At 45.7% G+C, this 9109-nt stretch overlaps 1 long non-coding RNA gene across 1 annotated transcript; it reads right to left on the minus strand.

Annotated features, from left to right (window-relative positions):
• Positions 1-947: 947 nt before the first annotated feature.
• LOC122194247 lies at positions 948-8750 on the minus strand. The gene is made up of 3 exons (XR_006183080.1): positions 8687-8750; positions 5882-6060; positions 948-983 (listed from the first exon to the last, which is right to left on the minus strand). It is a non-coding gene; the product is annotated as an uncharacterized LOC122194247 (long non-coding RNA).
• Positions 8751-9109: the final 359 nt, after the last annotated feature.

Genomic DNA, 9109 nt, shown 5'->3' on the forward strand with positions numbered 1-9109 from the left:
CATACACATGCATACTCACTCTCACACACGCACTAACTTAGCCAAATTTTCTTATCTACGTGATTTATCACCACTGTGCTTTTACAGCTAGGCAGGTAGGGGCTGTGAGCTGAGTATCTTTATGGAGAAAATATTTAACTGCAGCACATTAAGATAGAAGGTGAGGGAATTGGAACAACATAATGAAGAGAGCGGTGGCAAATGAAAAGATGGAGCAGATAAGCAAAGAAGAAAGAGCCTTTAACAAAATGCACAACAAATAGAGGAATGCAAAAGATTGTTTCTATGGCAATGTAAGTGAGACTGCAAAACTGCTGTCTGCAAGAAAACGTATTTAAAATGAAACAGGAGGTAACTGAGGTAACAGATCTTGTGTCACTAATAGCAAAGTAATTTGGCGTTACTAAGCCTCCCGTGTTCCCAGCCCTTCCCACCAGATGCAACACAAGAGCACTGCTGCCAGCCCTCAGCTCTTGCCCTGCCCAGTTGGGCTCCAGCATTGAGTGAGGTGTGGGGCCACTCCTCCAGCCAGAAAAAAAGCCACCCTGCCCCGTCCCCACTCCTTTCCTAAAAATGTATAGCTCTGGAGACCCACAGAAGCCTTTCTCATGTGCCATGTGTAATGGAGGTGTCAACTCAGCAGCTCCAGTCTGTCCCCATGGCCCCTTTTAGGATGAGTCAGCCTCAGTAATAGATTCCCCTAGGGCATCACTAACCATCTCTCAGCACCATTTTTGGCAGAAATGTGCAAATGTGGGGAGGGGACTAAGAAAAAGTCAGTTTAGCTTAGGGAAGAGCTGCCCCATACCTTTGTGGAAGCCTTTTGGAACAGAGATCTTGAGAGGAGGAAAGTGACGGGAAAGGGAAGTTCTTGGGACTTCTTAGGTGCACAGGGCACAGAGGTGGCTGCAGGAGAGAACAGCAATCAGGCCAGGGCTTGGCTTGCACAAGAAATATCAGCATCATTTCTCTGCAGAACCAGACTGCAAGAGAAACAAGATGTCAGTGGAACTGCAAAGAGATTACTTCAATACACAGTCTGATTAGTTTTGCTATTAGTTGCCTGTCTTTCAGCTACATGGCATTTTTGTTCCCTAAATTCCATCACACTCTATTTATTTCCATTTACTGAATTTTAAAAGCCATAACCTATCACCTCGGGCAATGGGCTGAGGCTTTGAAGAGCTGGGTCTGACTTGTCACAGCACATGCAGCCACAGCAATGCCTTTATCCAAAAATCAGGGATAATACATGCATATGCAACCAAAGCCAGCTTATGAGATCTTCGTATGAGGACCTTCTAATTGTTGAGGACACACAGTGCTATTTGTATTGCCTTTGAATGAAATCCAGCTTTTTTTTAAATATTAGACAGCTTATTTATTCTTAGTGCTTCTATGTGTGCTAATGCCACCATCATCTATCAAAATGCAGCTGGTGTCAGCTGTATTTCTCTGGTGTCAACCTGAGTAAACAGCAGAGAATCAGTTCCTTTCCCTCTAATTAGCCACCTTTGCTCCCATAAATGCTGTCTGGAAATGGTTTTCCCTCCACTGACCAAGCTGCAGAGCTTTCTTCTGCAGTGCCTCCCTGCTGATGCTGTATGGCCACCACTCAGCTACCTTCAGCTGCCCACCTTCTGCTTGTCACTGCAGCATGCCCATTGACTACAGCCCAATTGCTCACACAAGAAAGAGATGTAATATTGGTGCCTGATGCACTCTGCAGTCCGATCCCTTCTTGGATTTCTCAGTAACCCAGGCTTCAATTCACCTGTGCTCTTCCATTCTACCTTCAAACGTAGAGCTACCCACACCCCACTGTGAGGATGGGCTGAAAGAAACCTGTCCAGCTCAGAACAAACATCCAGATACAGCACATTCACAAACACCCCAACATCTCTCTTCTACCCTTTCAAGTTTGGGGCTTGGTTTTTGGGTTGATTCCTTCTGTGCTTTTTGTTTTGTTTTGTTGCTGTAACAATGTTCCTTGTGGAAGCAGCCTGCCTGACAGCCTTTCTGGCTAAAATCTGCTGTTTATCAGCAGAGCAGGAACGGTCTGTGCTGTGGAAGCTTTCTTATTCTCATCACCTACATGCCACTAGTCTGCTTTGAAGAGGCACCTCTAGGGGTGAAAGCATACTTCTGTCTCTAAGCTAAATTCAATCCCTGATCTCTTTGCAGAGACTAACAGCAAGGGAGACGTTTGGTATGATTGATGGGAGCCAAATGAATAATTCATGCCTGATCATTTATTTTGATGAATTTTAGCCTCTTTTTCTGTTTGCAAATTGTCTGCAAGTAGCTTATGAACATCTCAAATGTATACGGGATTTGAAATTAACTGCTGGATACTTTCTGGAAATAATTTCTAACCAGTAGATTGCTCATGAACCATTCAGTGGAAGCATTTGAAATTTCTGATTCCAGCCACGTCGATTAGCCTTGATTGCTCTGGTGAGCCAGAAGCTGATCCACAACATTGGTGTAAAGGCAGAGAAACTTCACAGACAGCACTGGGGCATGACTCCAGGTTTACTTTGGTGTTACACCTCAGAATCAGACCAGAAAATATTTCTGCTCTCTAATCAGGTAGGTAACATTTTAAATCAAGCATCCTCAGTGACCAGGAGAGGAGAAAATAAAACAAAATGATTATATGTTTACATTTCTTTTCCTTGAATCATGAAATATTTTGCCCCAATACCTCTCTCTAGAAGTAAATACCGTATCTTTAACATGCCTGGCTATCAGTCACCTGTCACTTCTTACCTGACACATTTCTCATCAGTTACCATGATGTTCCTGCTTCTAGAAACTCTTCAAATTAGTTTGCTGAAGCAAACCCAGGACTGAACTCAAACCACCATGCCCTCACAGTCCTACACTGATGTTGCCCCTGTATGGAACTGGTATGGAACTGGTGAGATACAACAGGGGACTACATTCACGTCACATGCATCCCAGCATGCATGGCCCCTTCAGGTTGCTTCAGGTTGCCTGAATTACACAGTGCAGACTTTGCATCCTGGTGGCCCAGGTGCCTGGGATGAAGCATAAATACTGCTGCCAGAGGACAAAAACCTGCCTCCAGATTCCATATCTTCCCAACTGGAGTCAGAAACTGAGTTCAGAGTAAACTTGGAGAGGAATCATGCCAAAGCCATGTCTGGAACCAAACAGGACAAGGCTGAGGTACTGTGTTTGGTACAAGGACCATCCACAGCTGGTCTGCAGAACAAGGAGATAACACCACATTCAGTAACAGTAAGATGGGGTTGGAGCCCAAGGGAAAGACTGTGTGTTTTTGGTAGAACAGCTCAGCCTGGTAAGGGCTGCACAGCCTCTCTCTGAGGGACAGGAGGAAGGAACTTTTGCTTTAACATTTTAATTACAGTCTTTTAGTAAAGCAGATCAAGACAGAGCTGCAGTTAATGGAATGCCATTTTGGGGAGGCAGAAAAGGGATCTCCCATTGGGCTGGGTACCTCTGGATACACTGTCATTCAGTGAATGCTTAAGTGACATTCATCTGGGCCTATGGTCCCTGCGTCAAATTCCTGCTGGCTTTCTGTGGATCGCCACATCTATTTTCCACAGGCACCAAGTGGCCAAGCAGCTGGCAGCGCAGTCAGACTGCTCACATCACTCCCATCTGAGCAAGCACCCCAGCAGGGAAAGGCTGTGCCACCCAGCCCTGCACTGACAGTTGTCACAGCAAAGCAAGCAGATAAGACTCTTAGTCAACTGCAAGCTGACAATCTGACTGAAAATCCTCTCCGGTCAGGTCCTCTGGCTTCAGCAATGCCACTGCTATTCAGAAGTCGTAAGGCCCTGCTCCAACACAGAGACAGAGCTCAGTCTGAATGCTGAGTGACATCTGGGCATTTGCTCCTCCAGCCCTCCCTGCCCGCAAACAGCCAGGTCAGCACACACGGGGACATGGGAACTCCTCAGTGATGGGAGCCAACAGCTCCTTCTTCAGTTTTTCCCACCTCCACCCTTGACTTCCTCGATATCACATCTCTGCTGGCTTTTTGCTGTGTTTCCCCAAGCCTACTGCATCATATTTGTTTTTTCACTCTGGGCCCGATTGAATCAGAAATCCGAAAATGGAGGGGGTGGTAGTGGCAAACACAAGCACCCTGACTGGAGGGTGACATTTCCTCACAGCGGAGCAAAAATTGCGTGGCACTCCTGGCCCACCCCTTGTTTGCGTGAGCTTTTTGCTGAAAGACTTCCAAGCCTGCCACTGCTGAAATCTTTTTGGCAGCCAAGTCTTAAATATAGACTCTAATCATAACTGCACATGTTGTACAATCAGCCCAAAAACTGATTAACTTTTACGTAAGCTTATGCTCAAGGGGCAACTCAAGATGTGGGAGCTGGCAGCAGTTCAGGGCCTGAGCTGGTGTCTCTGTGCTGAAGGTACCATAAAAACAGTGCGTGGCATACTTAATCGAGAACCAAATTGTACATAATGGGAAATTAAGATGGAATAGCCTTCATAAATTAGGTGGACCATCAGGCCATATTACATATACATATATAGAATGTGGTAGAACGAACTGCTGTGAAAATGCTTATTTTACTGAACATGGACTTCATGTGTTTTATTATTCAGTAGTCCTATTTCATCAATGGAGGATTTTTCATTTCAATTTGAGAAAAATGCAGGAGGGAATAATAAACTACTTCAGCCCATGTTGTTTCTGTAGAAGAAAATGGATGAGATGGGATAAAGAGGTATTTGTCAGGGGATGTATCCAAACCCATTGCCAGGATACTCAGCCCTGTGAGTACAGCTCAAACACACTGTAGCAGGCATCCATGACAGTGTTAACGTTGTATCTTAGAACATAAGCTCATATACAGCAAGGTCTATAGCCAAGATCCGGTAAAAAACTGCCTCTGAAATCAAACCACAAGGAAGTCTGCACCTTTGCTTGAAATGTTCAGCACTAATCCTGCGAGGGGACAAAGACCTCAACTCAGTGGCCCTTCGTTCTCTTCTGGTACTTTAATTGTGCACTGCAAGTTTCTGGTTTTCCTGAGAAAAATGAACATTATTTTCCATGCAATCTCCCATACAAAAAAAATAATCTCTTTATTGGTCTGTAGTCCCCAGTGGTCACATTTCACATCCCAAGCCCCCAGTGCACCTGGTGCACTGAAAGTGAACTATAAAGCAGTCAGTGTTTGAACAGCTGCCAGGAAGTGCTCCTACTCTGGCTTTCTTTCCCAGGCAGTGGGTGCTTCATCTTTAAAATCAATCTGATGCATTGGCATCAGCCCAGCAATCGTGAGTCCATCTGCCGCCTCACTCCCTGTCTGTTTGCAGAGGCTTGCCATCAGCTGTGCAAATCCCTCTTTTCTCCCCTCCAAGGAATTTCCTTTTTTTTTTTTTTTTTTTTTTTTTTTTGCCCCCCCCACTAGCCCACCAGGATCCCCCAAATCCCCACTTTACTTTCTGTTTCATAATCAGCTTCCAGAAAGCCACAGAAAGAAGCTTAGGAGCACAGAGAGCAATCAACACTACTTCTAATGTGGCTGGCAGGGTAAGCACAGTACAACAGGATAGGCAAGGCAGAAGGAGCTCACCTTTCCCTAAGGGGCAAGAGAGCAGATCTGACCCAATATCGGGCTCAGCACTGAGCCTGCCCCAGCCAAACTCATAGAGGAACATGAGCCATCACGTAACCCCTGGCTGAGTTCAAGTGCCTTCCTTTCATGGGGCTCTGCACCAATCCTTTCCACTCCTCCTCCCTCCCTCCCACCCCTCTTTACTGCCTCATGAATGCCTCATGAAGGGAACAGACCTCATGTATAATAGCTCAGGCTGCTCAACCTGTTAAAGAGTCCCAGCTAGATGCAAAACTTACCTCTCACCAGGCTGGCTCACTCTGCCTGACCCTCTCCACAATTTCCTCTGAGCAGTAGCCAGCTTCTTCCCTTCACATCACAGAGCACAGGCGACTCCCATCATGGTGGGCACTGACTGTAGGCCCCAGCAGAGTCACTCAAGGATGGTGAGGCTCCCCGGAATCACCGTGCACATCCCCTGGGTTGGAAGAGACATAAAGAGGCCTTACAGCATGCATTTCCCCCCCCACGCTTGTGGCAAAGCTGTATTGCAGCGCTGGGGTGCTACCCTGCAGTGTTGCTGCAACCCAGAACAAAGAAGCCATTCAGCCCTGGCCACACAGCAGTTTCATGCTGCAGATGAACATCCACCACTGTTACCAGTACTGCAGCCCAGAGAAATTAAATGCAAATCGTCTCTGCTTCCAAACACAGATCCACATTTCTTCAGCCCCAGGAGCCTAACAAATACCCCCTGTGCTCCCCATTTGTTCTCTGCCTATCACCTGCTTGTCAGCTAACGCCCTGCTATGCCAGGGGATTTAGCCACAGCACAGCCTGGTGATGTGCAACAGCACACAGATAAACTTTTAGGGGTGTAGCTACACAGATATCACATGCAACAGGAACATTCCAAAACCAGGGATCAGTCGGTTGGTCAGCAGGCAACACAGCTACACACAGGAGGCTTTCAGTTCTCAGGGGAAAGGCAGTGCTGTTTCAAAGCCTAGCCATCCACAACCACCCCAAGCTGGGCAGTAGTGATATTGTTCCTCCAAATCTTGATGCAAGAAACCCTACATCTCCTGCCACAGTCCTGGGAATAAGAAGATAGAGTTGATCCAATGAAAGGCAGGCTGGAGATCAAAGAAAGTTTTCCATGACATTAATCTTCAAAGGTAGGAAATAACTTCCTGAGGACACTGAGAATGCTCCATTGTTTGATGCACCTAATCCTACAACAGAGGAAAACAAACAGAACAGAGAAAGAAAAATCTTTCTGACAGCACAGGTGGGTCACTAGTCATTGTGCAAAAACACTTGACACACCAGAGGCACTCATCCCACAAGGTCCTTAAACACACCCATCCCTGCACCCATGCAGAGCTCTACTACGGCCAGCAAGGGGCTAGAACTAGATGGTCTTTGAGGCCCTTTCCAACCCAAGCCATTCTATGAGAATATGATTCTTTATGATCAGCTTGGTTTCCTGCACACAACCTGCTGACACCCTATGTAACACTCACTCTGTGGCTGGATCATAAATAGCATGGAGGCAGTTTTGCAGTAATGAAGATGGGCCCCTCAGCTTTCAGTTCAGACACTTGAGCTGCTATAGCTCAAAAGACACTGTGTATCTGCTGAGCTGCAGTGGCTGACTGTACACACGCTTAGCCTATCACAGAAGCGAGATCTAACATATTTGCTTAAACCATTTTCACTGAGGCTTAAGCAAATACACTTTACCTTGTATTTGGTCACAATGCACTTGCCTGTCTGAGCCCCCAGTTTGTAATAGTTTGTGCTTTTAGATTCACAAATCCCAGGTTCAAGCCTAGGCATGACATTGTTGAAGGTTATGATGTTTCACCAACACCCATGATCTGCACAGACCTGATAGTTAGTCCACAGCATGTATTTCTATACTGAGGTTATCATTGTGGTATCTGATCAGTCCTATCCACTACCAGCCACCAGGTAACTCTGAAGCACCAGCATCCAGGTCACCAGCTATGCAGTTTGTGAGCAATGAGGCAGATAAATATCTGATTTAGGATAGATGAACCTGCAGCTGGCTGACGCATTAAGTGAGCTTCATTTAAAGTAGCCACATATGTGTTTTCCCTACAGTTAGGATCTTCATCATCTGTACATTAGCTAATAAGCTTGCTTACACACAGAGATGCGCTCTCCCAGCACACTGGGGGAAAACTCCATTTGCACAAGTCAGTTCCTGTAGGGAGAGCACACAGAGCTGGATAGTCCCTTGCCAAAAGAAAATGATTAAAGACACAAATCAGACAAAACCATATGGCATCAAACCATTGGGTCCATTATTCTTCCCCTTAAGGATTGGGCAGGGTTCTTGCAGATGCTGAAAATCTTTCCATGGCCTCCAAAACATGAATTAGCACATTTGTTCACTTCTTAGCAGGAAAACCCAACCCAAGGCAGGAGGAGCAACGTGGCTTCAGACAGCTGGTACATGACAGAAAAGCAGCCAGCAGACTGAAAGCAGCAAGGCTTCAGCTTTCCACGCTGTTGCTGGAGACCCCTAGAAACTGTTAGAGGAATCAGAGAACATGAAGGCGTGTATTGGAAAAGCAGTTGAAAAAGATAGTGCATTTAGAGAAGGTTGAGCAGCTGAGCAGTCATTTATACAGCCTGCCTTCCCCTCAAGCGGTGTGACGTGCCCCATTAACCACTTGGTTTAACATCTCAGAAGCCTGAAAGTTAACAACACAGTTACCAAGCCTGACCAGGGAATATAAGTATATAATATAACTCACACTAAGTGATGAGCTGTAGCTTTGCTTTAGCAAATAAAGTAGCCTGCATTTCTGGAGCCCAAGGAATGCTGTACTGCAGGCAAAAAATTATTTCCATAATCACTATGCAAACAGAAGAAATGCATAAAAGGTGAAATACTGCAGACACTGGGAAACAGTGCTCAGCATATAAGATAAGCAGCCTGTCAGAGATGGTCAAGCCCAGCACTGAAAAAGAGAAGCAAGACAAGATGAAGGCTCACAAACCAAGATATCCACAAAAGCTGAGCACGAAACCATCTCATATTTCAATTGAAGAGCAGTAAAAGGTATTACCTTATGTACTGGTACAGTACAAGGAGCCCACACTCAACATATCCCAGCTTGTACTGCTGTTACTAACAGCCCGCAGTTGAGTACAGCTCATGTCCAGTGCTAAACATCTTGATGGTGAAGAGCAATATGTCTCGAGGGAATTCAAGGCAAGGGGAATGGAACCACCCACTCTGTAATACATGTTATGTAGTTTTCAAGACCCACTTTTCAAGGCTCTGGAAGCCACAACCCTAGCTAACATCTAACAGCTGCAAGGAATTAGTCTCTGTGATACTGTTCACCTGTGTTCTACATTGGCTCTAAGAGAAAAAGCAAGAAGGGGCTACTACTGAAACGCTCATTTGTTTTAATCTGTCCCATTCCTCAGTACAACTCCCATTCCAGCCATCTCATAATAACAAAATAAACACATTCTTCAAGTTG

Source organism: Lagopus leucura, unplaced genomic scaffold, assembly GCF_019238085.1.
Source record: "Lagopus leucura isolate 7727_CA_CO unplaced genomic scaffold, USGS_WTPT01 Super-Scaffold_73, whole genome shotgun sequence".
Classification (NCBI taxonomy): domain Eukaryota; kingdom Metazoa; phylum Chordata; class Aves; order Galliformes; family Phasianidae; genus Lagopus; species Lagopus leucura.